Below are 13,491 nucleotides of genomic sequence, written 5' to 3'. Positions count from 1 at the left end.
TTGTTGATAGTGGTACTATCAACATTGCATGTGCCCCTTCAAATCAGTATTCTTATACAGGATGTCCACTCTTATCCAACATAGTGCTGGAAGTCCTAGCTGCAAGATCAGACAACAAAAAGAAATTAAAAGACATCCAAATAAGCAAGGAAGAAGCAAAGCTTTCACTATTTGCAGATGACATGATACTGGATATAGAAAACCCAAAAGATTACACAAAAAAAACTGCTAGAACTGATAACATGAATTCAGAAAATTTGCAGGATACAAACCAATGTATAGAAATCTATTGCACTTCTATAGATCAATAAAGAAGCAGAAGAAAGAGAAATTAAGGAATCAATCTCATTTATAATTGCACAAAAAAGAAAATAAAATAATAAAATACATAGGAATAAACCTAACCAAAGAGGTGAAAGACTTGTACTCTGAAAACTATAAAACACTGATGAAAGAAATTGAAGAAGACACAAAGAAATGGAAAGACATTCCGTACTCATGAGTTAGAAGAACAAATATTGTTTAAATGTCCATACTACCCATAGCAAAATACACATTTAATGCAGTCCCTATCAAAATACCACCAGCATTTTCACAGAAGTAGAACAAATAATCCTAAATTTGTATGAAACCACAAAAGATCCCAAATACCCAAAGCAATCTTGACATTGTCTTCTCAATTTTATTTTCTTCTACTCACTGCTAGTATATAGAAATCCAAATGATTTTTTGTATATACTTAAAATACTATGACTTTTTGGTCTTATATCCTGTGCATTTAATTAACTCATTTATTAGTTCTAGTGGTTTTCTTGTGGATTCCTTAAGATTTTGCCATATGGAGGATTATGTTGTTTGTGAATACCCTTACTTCTTCCTTTCAAAATCAAGGTTTCTTTTATTTTTTTCTATATTTTATTTTACTGACTAAAACTTCCAGTACAATGTTGAATTGTAGTGATGGGAGTAAACATCCTTGCCTTGTTCCCAGTCTTAAGAGGAATCTTAATCAGTCATTCATCATTAAGTATGATTTTTAGCTGTAGGTTTTTCATAGATTCTCTTTATTAGTTTGAGGAAGGTCCATTCTATTCCTAGTTTATTAAGAGTTTTTGTCATAAGTTGGATCAAGTGCTTTTTCTGTGTCTTTGAGATCTTATGGGGGTTTTGTGCTTTATTCTTTTAATATGGTGTATTAAGTTAATTGATTTTCTGATGGTAATCCATATTGCTTAAGAGGATTCTGATGCTAATTTATTTTCTCTACAGATAGACTTTGAAAACTTCTATCTTCAGAAAATCATTATCTTTTTTTAAAGATTTTATTTATGAGAGACAGAAAGAGAGAGAGGGAGAGAGAGAAAGAGAAAGAGAAAGAGAAAGAGAAAGAGAAAGAGAAAGAGAAAGAGAAAGAGAAAGAGAACGGCAGAGACACAGGCAGAGGGAGAAGCAGACTCCATGCAGAGGGCCCAATGTGGGACTTGATCCTGGGACTCCAGGATCATGCCTTGGGCCAAAGGCAGGCGCTCAACCGCTGAGCCACCCAGGCTTCCCTCATTATCTTTTTTCTTGTGAAATTGTACCATGAACTGTCCAGGCATCAATAACTCCCCCCCTTAATTCTACTTATCATTTGATGGCTATTTCAACTCAAAGGCTCTAGTCATCAAGTGCTAGGGGGAAAAAATCTATAATTTCATTTATCACTTTTCCTCCATTTCTTCTGTTTTCTCTTTCTTGAACTCTTACTATTTGCTATACCTTGTGTACTAATACTGAAGAAGACAGATCCCTGGTTTCACAGGGCTTTTATTCTAAGGGTTGGGACAGGTGGGGGAAAAATTAAAAGGTTAGTAAATAAAAACAATGGTTGCATGTAGAAATAAAACAATAAGAGGAATAAATGAAGTATAAGAGTAACAGGGGGACCTGGGTGGATCACTCAGTTAAGCATCTGCCTTCAGCTAAGGTCATGATCCTGGGGTCCTGTGATTAAGCTCCATATCGGGGTCCCTGCTTATTGGGGAGTCTGCTTCTCCCTCTACCTCTTACCTTCCCCCTGTCTTCCTCCCCCGCCCCCCGCTCACGCTCACTTTCTCTTGTGCATGCTCTCTCAAATAAAATCTTTATTTAAAAAAAAAAAAAGATAAACTTGGGCCACCTCAGATAGAACATTTATAGAGAACATCTCTGCAGAGTAGTATTGGATCTGATGGCTAAAATGATGAGATTCAACTAGCCAGTGTAGAGCTGGAGGAATGATATTTCAGACTGATGGAAGAGTAAGAACAAATGCCTCAAATTAAAGGACCATATGTGTTTAAAGAACAGAATGGAGGTTTGTATGTCTAAGATAGAAATAAAGCTGTACAGCACTTTTATTAAATACCATAAATACTGTTTCACAAGACCACAACAGGCAATATTTCATTTAGAACTTCTCTAGGATTTTGTCTCTGAGGGCCACGATTTTTTTCTTCTTTGGTTTATGCATCACCACCACCCAGACATCTTTCCCTCTTACAAAAAGTCAACAAAATTTCAAGTTATCTATTTCCCCCACTTCCATTCTCCACGTTATTATGGATTTATACTTCTTTGTATAGCTCTAATGACATTTGAAAGAGATTTTAGGAAAGGAAGGAAGGAAATGTGTGTGCTCAACTGACCATTTGGAAGTGGGAACTCTGAAAATTTTCAGATAATATAGAAATTTTTTGATTCTTGATAGAGCTAAGCTTGTGAAGCTGTTTAAATTTGCTATATTTTTTCCTGGGAGCTCTTTAACAATTTCTTCAGTTATTGGTCTATTCTTTCCATAATTCAATCCACATGAGTATGGTAATTTATATTTTTCTTTTAAAAATTATTCTGGTCAATTAATCTCCAACTATATGGTCAAATAATCTCCAAGAAAACAGGAAATACTATCCAATGGGAAAAAGTCTCTTCAACAAATGGTGTTGGGAAAACTGGACAGCAACATGCATAAGAATGAAAGTAGACCACTTTCTTACACCAGACACAAAGGTAAATTCAAAAAGGGTTAAAGATCTAAATGTGAGACCTGAAATCATAAAATCCTAGGGGAGAACACAGGCAGTAATCTCCTTAGCATCAGCCAAAGCAACTTCCTTCAAAATATGTCTCCTAAGGCAAGGGAAATATAAGCAAAAAATAAATTATTGGGACTTCATTAAAATAAAAAGCTTCTGCACAGGGGTGCCTGGGTAGCTCAGTAGGCTAAGCGTCTGACTCTTGATCTCAGCTCAGATCCTGATCTCAGGGTCATAAGTTCAAGCTCTGCATTTAATCCTACTTTAAAAAGAAATGAAGGGAAAAGAAAAAGAAAGCTTCTGCATAGCAAAGCAATCAACAAAACTAAAAGAAAACCTAAGGAGTGGGAGAAGATATTTACAAATGACAAATCTGATAAAGGGTTAGTATCACAAATATATAAAGAAATTATAAAACTCAGCACCCCCAAAAAAATGAATGATCCATTTAAAAATAGACAAGATATGAATAGACATTTTTCTGAAGAGGACATCCAGATGGCCAACAGACACATGAAAAGATACTCAATATTACTGATCATAAGAAAAACATAAAACCACAATGAAATATCACCTCACACCTGTCAGAATGGCTAAAACCGGGCAACCTGGGTGGGTCAGCGGTTTAGCGGCACCTTCGGCCCAGGACGTGATCCTGGAGACCTGGGATCGAGTCCCACATTGGGCTTCCTGCAGGGAGCCTGCTTCTCCCTCTGCCTGTGTCTCTGCCTCTCTCTCTCTCTCTCTTTCTCTCTCTCTCTCTCTCTCTCTCTCATGAATAAATAAATAAAATCTTTAAAAAAAAAAAAAAAAAGAATGGCTAAAATCAACCAGGCAAGAATCAAGAGGTGTTGGCAAGGGTGATGTGGTGGGAATGCAAACTAGTGCAGCCACTCTCGAGAATAATAAGGAGGTTCCTCAAAAAAAAAAAAAAAAAAAAAAAAGTTAAATAGAACTACCCTATAATCCAGCAATGGCACTACTAGGTATTTACCAAAAAAATATAAAAATACTGATTTGAAGGGATGCATGCACCTCGATGTTTATAACAGCATTATCTACAATAGGGAAATTATGGAAAGAGCCCAAATGTCCATCAACTGATGAATGGATAAAGAAGATGTATATATCAAAATATATTTTTTATTGTATATATATAAAATATATGTGTATATATATATATATATATACACACAATAAAAAAGAATGAAATCTTGCCATTTGCAGTGACATGGATCAGACATCAAAATGAATGAAATCAAAAAAATTTTTTTTTAATTTTAAAAAATCAAAAAATTTTTTTAAAAATTTTAAAAAATTTTTAAAAATGAATGAAATCTTGCCAATTTTCAGTGACATGGTTGGAGCTATAGAGTATTATGCTAAGCAAAATAAGTCAGCCAGAGAAAGGCAGAAACCACATCATTTCGTGCATATGTCGAATTTAAGAAACAAAACAAAAGACAATGGGGGGTGGATAGAGGGAAGCAAACCAAGAAGCATAGTATTTTTTTTAATTTTTTTTAATTTTTTTTATTGGAGTTCAATTTGTCAGCATATAGCATAACACCAAGTGCCCCCCTCATTGCCCATCACCCAGTCACCCCGACCCCCCGCCCACTTCTTCTTCCACTACCCCTTGTTCAATTCCCAGAGTTAGGTGTCTCTCGTGTTTTGTCACCCTCACTGATATTTTCACTCATTTTCTCTCCTTTCCCTTTATTCCCTTTTACTAATTTTTATATTCCCCAAATGAATGAGACCATATAATGTTTATCCTTCTCCGATTGACTTATTTCACTCAGCATAATACCCTCTAGGTCTCTCCATGTTGAAGCAAATAGTGGGTATTTGTCATTTCTAATGGCTGAATAACATTCCATTGTATACATATACTACATCTTCTTTATCCATTCATCTTAATGGACACCAAGGCTCCTTCCACAGTTCGGCTATTGTGGACATTGCCACTATAAACATTGGGGTGCAGGTGTCCCGGTGTTTCACTGCATCTATATCTTTGAGGTAAATCCCCAGCAGTGCAATTGCTGGGTCATAGGGCAGGTCTATTTTTAACTCTTTGAGGAACCTCGGACAGGATGCCAGGAGGGGCAGTGGAACCCTCAGGCTCTCAGGGGCAAGAAGCATAGTATTAACTATAGAGAACAAAGTGATGGTTACCAGAGGGGAGGTGATGGGAGACTGGTGAAATAGATGATGAAGATTAAGGAGTACAATTGTTGTGATGAGCACTGGATGTTATATGGAAGTGCTGAATCACAATATTGTACACCTGAAAAAAATATTACACTGTGTGATAACTAACTAGAATTTTTTAATCTGTATTTTCTCTTTAAAAAGTTGGTATAAAACATAATTTTTGAAAAAAATCTGATTTCTAGTCACTGACATAAAGCTGAATATAATTATTTTATTCTCTTCCATAATTATAAGTCGTATCTACTTTCTCCTTCCTAATATAGCATATTTGCAGGGAGGGGGATCCCTTATTTTTTATTTTCTTTCTTACCAAAAGCTTATATAAATATACAGCATTTTCAAGAATCAGCCTTTGTTTTTATTCTTTTAACTCTTTTAAATCTTATTTTGTTAGTTGCAATATTTTTAACTTTCTTGTGCTTTTTCAAATTTCTTTTTTTTTTTTTTTTTTTTTTTTGCTTTTTCAAATTTCTAACCAAATATCTGCCTCATCTTTTTCTTCTTAAAGTCTCACAAAGGTATATATCTAGTTAGGTTCTTTATATGTAATTGAACTGGAGGGTATTATGCTGAGTGAAATAAGTCAATTGGAGAAGGACAAACATTATATGGTCCCATTCATTTGGGGAATATAAATAATAGTGAAAGGGAATAGAAGGGAAGGGAGAAGAAATGGGTAGGAAATTTCAGAAAGGGAGATAGAACATGAAGACTCCTAGCTCTGGGAAACGAACTAGGGTTGGGGGAAGGGGAGGAGGGTGGGGGGTGGAGGTGACTGGGTGACGGGCACTGAGGGGGGGACTGGACAGGATGAGCACTGGGTGTTATTCTGTATGTTGGCAAACTGAACACCAATAAAAAATAAATTTATTATTTAAAAAAAGATTTTAGTTTAAATTTAAGTTTTAAAATTTCTCTTTTGTTCATTTCAAATATTGTTTTCATAATTTGCTCCTGCTTTTGCTTTACTTAGTATTATTGCATATGGTCACAGCATTGTGCCATTATACTATAAAACTATATTACAAAATGAGAAACACAAACCAGAAAATGGAAGAAAATTTTTGCAAACCATAAGAAGTTAATATTCAAAATACATAAAGAATGCAGTCAACTTAAAATAAAAACGAACAATCCAATTTAAAAACAGAAAAATTAAAGAAACATCTTTGTAAAAAAGACATCAAAATGGCCAACAGGCATATTTCCCTCTCAGGACTGCTTTTGCTGTGTTCCAAAGATTTTGAATGATTGTATCTTCATTATCATTGGCTTCCATGAATCTTTTTAATTCTTCTCTAATTTCCTGGTTGACCCATTCATCTTTTAGCAGGGTTCTCTTTAACCTTCATATGTTTGAGTTTCTTCCAAATTTCTTCTTGTGATTGAGTTTAGTTTCAAAGCATTGTGGTCTGAAAATATGCAGGAAACAATTCCAATCTTTGGTATTGGTTAAGACCTGATTTTTGACCCAATAGTGGTCTATTGTGGAGAAAGTTCCATGTGCACTTGAGAAGAATGTGTATTCAGTTGCGTTGGGCTGGAAAGTTCTGTGTATATCTGTGAAATCCATCTGGTCCAATGTATCACTTAAAGCCCATGTTTCTTTGCAGATGTTGCTTAGAAGATCTGTCATTTGCATAAAATGCCATGTTGAAGTCTCCTACTATTAGTGTATTATTAACTAAGTATGTCTTTACTTTGGTTATTAATTGATTGATATACTTGGCAGCTCCCACATTAGGGGCATAAATATTCATGATTGTTAGGTCCTCTTGTTGGATACACCCTTTAAGTATGATATAATGTCCCTCTTCATCTCTTACTACAGTATTTGGAATAAACTTTTATTTATCTGATATGAAGATTGCTACCCCAGCTTTCTTTTGAGGACCATTTGAATGGTAAATGATTCTCCAACCTTTCATTTTCAGGCTGGAGTTGTCCTTAGGTCCAAATGAGTCTCTTGTAGACAGCAAATAGATGGGTCTTGCTTTTTTATCCAGTCCCATATCCTGCATCTTTAAATGGGATCATTTAGCCCACTCACGTTCAGAGTAACTATTGAAAGATATGAATTTAGTGTCATCATAATACCTATTCAGTCCTTGTTTTTGTGCATTATTTTTTGGGGCTTCCTCTTTCTTTTAGAGGGTCCCCTGTAATATTTCTTGAAGAGCTGGTTTGGTGGTCACATATTCTTTCAGTTTCTACCTATCTTGGAAGCTCTTTATCTCTCTTTCTATTCTGAATGAGAGCCTTGCTGGATAAACTATTCTTGGCTTCATGTTCTTCTCATTTAGTGCCCTGATTATATCATGCCAGCTCTTTCTGGCCTACCAGGTCTCTGTGGAGAGGTCTGCTGTTAATCTAATATTTCTCCTCAAATAAGTTAGGAATCTCTTGTCTCTTGCTGCTGTAAGGATTTTCACGTTATCTTTGGAATTTTCAAATTTTACAATTCACATCAACAAGAGAAAAAAGAACTATATGATCCTCTCAATAGATGGAGAGAAAGCATTTGACAAAATACAGAATCCATTCCTGATCAAAACTCCTCAGAGTGTAGGGATAGAGGGAACATTCCTCAGCATCTTAAGAGCCATCTACAAAAAGCCCACAGCAAATATCATTCTCAATAGGGGAAATATTGAAAGTTTTTCCCCTAAGATCAGGAACACGACAGGGATGTCCACTCTCACCACTGCTATTCAACATAGTACTAGAAGTCCTAGCCTCAGCAATCAGGCAACAAAAAGAAATAAAAGGCATTCAAATTGGCAAAGAAGAAGTCAAACTCTCCCTCTTTGCAGATGACATGATACTGTACATAGAAAACCCAAAAGACTCCACCCCAAGATTGCTAGAACTCATACAGCAATGTGGCAATGTGGCAGGATACAAAATCAATGCCCAGAAATTCAGTGGCATTTCTATACACTAACAATGAGACTGAAGAAAGAGAAATTAAGGAGTCAATCCCATTTACAATTGCACCCAAAAGCATAAGATACCTAGGAATAAACCTAACCGAAGAGGTAAAGGATCAATACCCTGAAAACTACAGAACACTTCTGAAAGAAATTGAGGAAGACACAAGGAGATGGAAAAATATTCCATGCTCATGGATTGGAAGAATTAATATTGTGAAAATGTCTATGCTACCCAGAGCAATTTACACGGTCAATGCAATCCGTACCAAAATACCATGGACTTTTCTTCAGAGAGTTGGAACAAATAATCTTAAGATTTGTGTGGAATCAGAAAAGACTCCAAATAGCCAGGGAAATATTGAAAAAGAAAACCAGAGCCAAATTTCAAAATTCAAATTTTTGTACTACAAAGCTGTACTCATCAAGACAGTGTGGTACTGGCACAAAAACAGACACATAGATCAATGAACAGGATAGAGAACCCAGAAATGGGCCATCAACTCTATGGTCAACTAATATTCAACAAAGCAGGGAAGACTATCTACTGGAAAAAAGACAGTCTCTTCAATAAATGATGCTGGGATTATTGGACAGCCACATGCAGTGGAATGAGACTGAACCATTCTCTTACACCATACACAAAGATAAACTCAAAATGGATGAAAGATCTAAATGAGACAAGAATCCATCAAAATCCTAGAGGAACATACAGGCAACACCCTTTTTGAACTTGGCCACGGCAACTTCTTGCAAGATACATCTATGAAGGCAAGGGAAACAAAAGCAAAAATGAACTATTGGGATTTAATCAAGATAAAAAGCTTCTGGGATCCCTGGGTGGCGTAGCAGTTTGGCGCCTGCCTTTGGCCAGGGCGCGATCCTGGAGACCTGGGATCGAATCCCACATCGGGCTCCTGGTGCATGGAGCCTGCTTAGCCCTCTGCCTGTGTCTCTGCCTCTCTCTCTCTCTCTCTGTGACTATCATAAATAAATAAAAAATTTTTTAAAAAGGTAAAAAACTTCTTTTTTTTAAATAAATTAATTTTTATTGGTGTTAAATTTACCAACATACAGAATAACACCCAGTACTCATCCCATCAAGTGTCCCCCTCAGTGCCCGTCACCCATTCACCCCCAACCCTGCCCTCCTCCCCTTCCAACACGCCTAGTTCATTTCCCAGAGTTAGGAGTCTTTATGTTCTGTCTCCCTTTCTGATATTTCCCACACATTTCTTCTCTCTTCCCTTATTTTCCCTTTCACTATTATTTATATTCCCCAAATGAATGAGAACATACACTGTTTGTCCTTCTCCGATTGACTTACTTCACTCAGCATATTACCTTCCAGTTCCATCCACGTTGAAGCAAATGGTGGGTATTTGTCGTTTCTAATGGCTGAGTAATATTCCATTGTATACATAAACCACATCTTCTTTATCCATTCATCTTTCGATGGACACCGAGGCTCCTTCCACAGTTTGGCGATTGTGGACATTGCTGCTAGAAACATCGGGGTGCAGGTGTCCCGGCGTTTCATTGCATCTGAATCTTTGGGGTAAATCCCCAACAGTGCAATTGCTGGGTCGTAGGCCAGGTCTATTTTTAACTCTTTGAGGAACCTCCACACAGTTTTCCAGAGTGGCTGCACCAGTTCACATTCCCACCAACAGTGTAAGAGGGTTCCCTTTTCTCTGCATCCTCTCCAACATTTGTTGTTTCCTGCCTTGTTAATTTTCCCCATTCTCACTGGTGTGAGGTGGTATCTCATTGTGGTTTTGATTTGTATTTCCCTGATGGCAAGTGATGCAGAGCATTTTCTCATGTGCATGTTGGCCATGTCTATGTCTTCCTCTGTGAGATTTCTCTTCATGTCTTTTGCCCATTTCATGATTGGATTGTTTGTTTCTTTGGTGTTGAGTTTAATAAGTTCTTTATAGATTTTGGAAACTAGCCCTTTATCTGATATGTTATTTGCAAATATCTTCTCCCATTCTGTAGGTTGTCTTTTAGTTTTGTTGACTGTATCCTTTGCTGTGCAAAAGCTTCTTATCTTGATGAAGTCCCAATAGTTCATTTTTGCTTTTGTTTCTTTTGCCTTCGTGGATGTATCTTGCAATAAGTTATTGTGGCCAAGTTCAAAAAGGGTGTTGCCTGTGTTCTCCTCTAGGATTTTGATGGAATCTTGTCTCACATTTAGATCTTTCATCCATTTTGAGTTTATCTTTGTGTATGGTGAAAGAGAGTGGTCTAGTTTCATTCTTCTGCATGTGGATGTCCCATTTTCCCAACACCATTTGTTGAAGAGACTTTCTTCCAATGGATAGTCTTTCCTCCTTTATCGAATATTAGTTGACCATAAAGTTCAGGGTCCACTTCTGGGTTCTCTATTCTGTTCCATTGATCTATGTGTCTGTTCTCTATTCTGTTCCATTGATCTATGTGTCTGTTTTTGTGCCAGTACCACACTGTCTTGATGACCACAGCTTTGTAATACAACCAAGATAAAAAGCTTCTGAACAGCTAAAGAAATAGTCATCAAAACTAAAAGGCAATGTACTGAATGGGAGAAGACATTATCAGATAAAGGGCTAGTATCCAAGATCTCTAAAGAACTTATTAAACTCAACACCCAAGAAACAAACAATCCAATCATGAAATGGACAAAAGAACAAAAATTTCACAGAGGAAGGCATAGGCATGGCCAACAAGCACATGAGAAAATGCTCTGCATCACTTGCCATCAGGGAAATACAAACCAAAACCACAATGAGATGCCACCTCACACCAATGACAATGGTGAAAATTAACAAGATAGGAAACAATGAATTTTGGAGAAGATGTGGAGAAAGGGGAACCCTCTTGCACTGTTGATGGGAATGTGAACTGGTACAGCCACTCTGGAAAACAGTGTGGACGTTCCTCAAAGAGTTAAAAATAGAGCTACCCTTCAACCCAGCAATTGCACTGCTCGGTTTTATCCCAAAGATACAGATGCAGTGAAAAGCACCTGCACCCCAATGTTTATAGCAGGAATGTCCACAATAGCCAAACTGTGGAAGGAGCCTCGGTGTCCATCAAAAGATGAATGGATGAAGAAGATGTGGTCTATGTACACAATGGAATATAACTCAGCCATTAGAAAGGAGAAATACCATTTGCTTTGACGTGGATGGAACTGGAGGGTATTATAATGAGTGAAGTAAGTCAATCAGAGAAGGACAAATATTATATGGTTTCACTCATATGGGGAATATAAAAAAATAGTGAAAGGGATTATAGGGGAAAGGAGAGAAAATGAGTGGGAAAAATCACATGAGAGACTCCTAACTCTGGGAAACAAACAAGGGGTAGTGGAAGGGGAGGTGGGAGGGGGGATGGGGTTGACTTGTAAGGGGCACTGAGGGGGGCACTTGACAGGATGAGCACTGGGTGTTATACTATATGTTGGCAAATTGAACTCCAATAAAAAAAATAGCCAAAAAGATGGCCAACAGGCACTTGAGTAGATACTTCACTTCAATAATCATCAGAGAAATGGACATCAAAATTGCAATGAAATTATCACTTCATGCCTATTAGAAAGGCTGTCACCAAGAAGATAAGAAATGACAGGTTCTGGGAAGGATATGGTAGAAAGGGAACTTTTATACGTTGTTGGTGGGAATGTAAATCAGCCCAACTATTATGGAAAACAATGTGGAGGTGCCTCAAAAACCTAAAAATATATCTACCATATGATCCAGCAATTCCAGTTCTAGGTAGATGCCCAAAGGAAATGAAAACAGGATTTTGAAAAGATATATTCACTCCTGTGCATATATCACAGCATTATTCACAATAGCCAAGATATGGAAACAACCCAAATGCCCATCAGTGAATGAAGGATAAAAAAAATATGGTACATAAACACAGCAGAATGTTATTAAGCCATGGAAATAGAAGATACTCTACCATTTGAGACAACATGGGTGAAACAAGCACATTATGCTAAACAATGTTAGTCAGAAACAAGTACTGTATAGTAGTATCACTTAAATGCAGAATCTAAAAAACTTAAACCTGTAAAAAACACAGGACAAAATGTTGGTTACTTGGGGATGGAGGACAGATGCTAAGAGTGATGGTGTTTAAGGTCACAAACTTGTAATGAGTACTAAGTAAGCCATAGATCTCTAATACACAGTATAATGAATACAGATAATAATATTGTACTATAAATATGTAATGTGATCAATATCGCTACATTGGCAATCATGTTACAATATATAAATTTTTTAAAGAAGCATGTTAAACACCTTAAATTTACACAATGTTACATGTCAAATATATTCCATAAAAAATGCACAATGAGATATCACGTCACACCTATTTGGATGGCTATAGTCAAAATATGAAAAGTATTAAAGGTTTGATGAGAATGTAGAGAAATTCTTACCCTCATAGATTGCTGGTATGAATGTAAAATGTTGCAGCTGCTTTGAAAAAGTTTGATAACTCTAAACATAGAATTACCATATGACCCAACAATTGCACTCCTGAATATATATCCAAAAGAATTGAAAATAAGTATTTAAACAAGAACTTGCACACAAATGCTCATAGCAGCATTATTCATAAAAGTTTTTTCCCAGAAATGGAAATAATCCAGATGTTCATCCACTGCTAAGTGGATAACAAAATGTAGTATATCCATACAATGGAATAATATTCAACAATAAAGAGAAATTTATTACAGACCCATGTTACAACATTGATGAGCCTTCAAAACATTATGCTAAGTGAAAGAGACACAAAAGGCCACTTAGTGTATGATTCCATTTATATAAAATGTCCAAAGTAGGCAAATTCATAGAGACAGTAGATTAGTGGTTACCAGTGGCTAGAGGAAGGGGGATTAAAATGACTGGTTCATAGATACTGGGTTTTCTTTTGGGGTAATTAAAATGTTATGTATCTAGGTAGTGGTAAGTTTGCAGAACATTATGAATGTATTGCCACTGAATTGTACACTTTAAAAAGGTCAATTTTATGTGTATTTTGTTACAACAAAACATTGCATTTTTGCATATTGGCACATCAGAAAATACAATTCTGATGAAAAGACGGTGATGTATCTCACATCTCAGAGATGTCTGTTATTTGCATATCTAGAATTTAGCTGTTGGTATTAGTTAATTTTCTCTGTAGTAAACCCAAAAACTATAAGCCACTGTCCATTTCAACTGTTTGTTGTTTTCTTCCTTATGATTATTGCCGTTATATTCTTTTCCTACTTAAAACTT

General features: G+C 36.4%; 1 protein-coding gene across 1 annotated transcript in view; it reads left to right on the top strand.

Moving 5' to 3' along the window:
* LOC121487083 (phospholipid-transporting ATPase ABCA3-like) overlaps positions 1-13,491 on the top strand; it is a 171,405-nt gene that overhangs the window by 148,992 nt on the left and 8,922 nt on the right. The window lies entirely within an intron of this gene.

Source organism: Vulpes lagopus, chromosome 3 (assembly GCF_018345385.1).
Source record: "Vulpes lagopus strain Blue_001 chromosome 3, ASM1834538v1, whole genome shotgun sequence".
Lineage (NCBI taxonomy): Eukaryota > Metazoa > Chordata > Mammalia > Carnivora > Canidae > Vulpes > Vulpes lagopus.
This window is presented reverse-complemented; position numbering and strand designations above follow the sequence as displayed.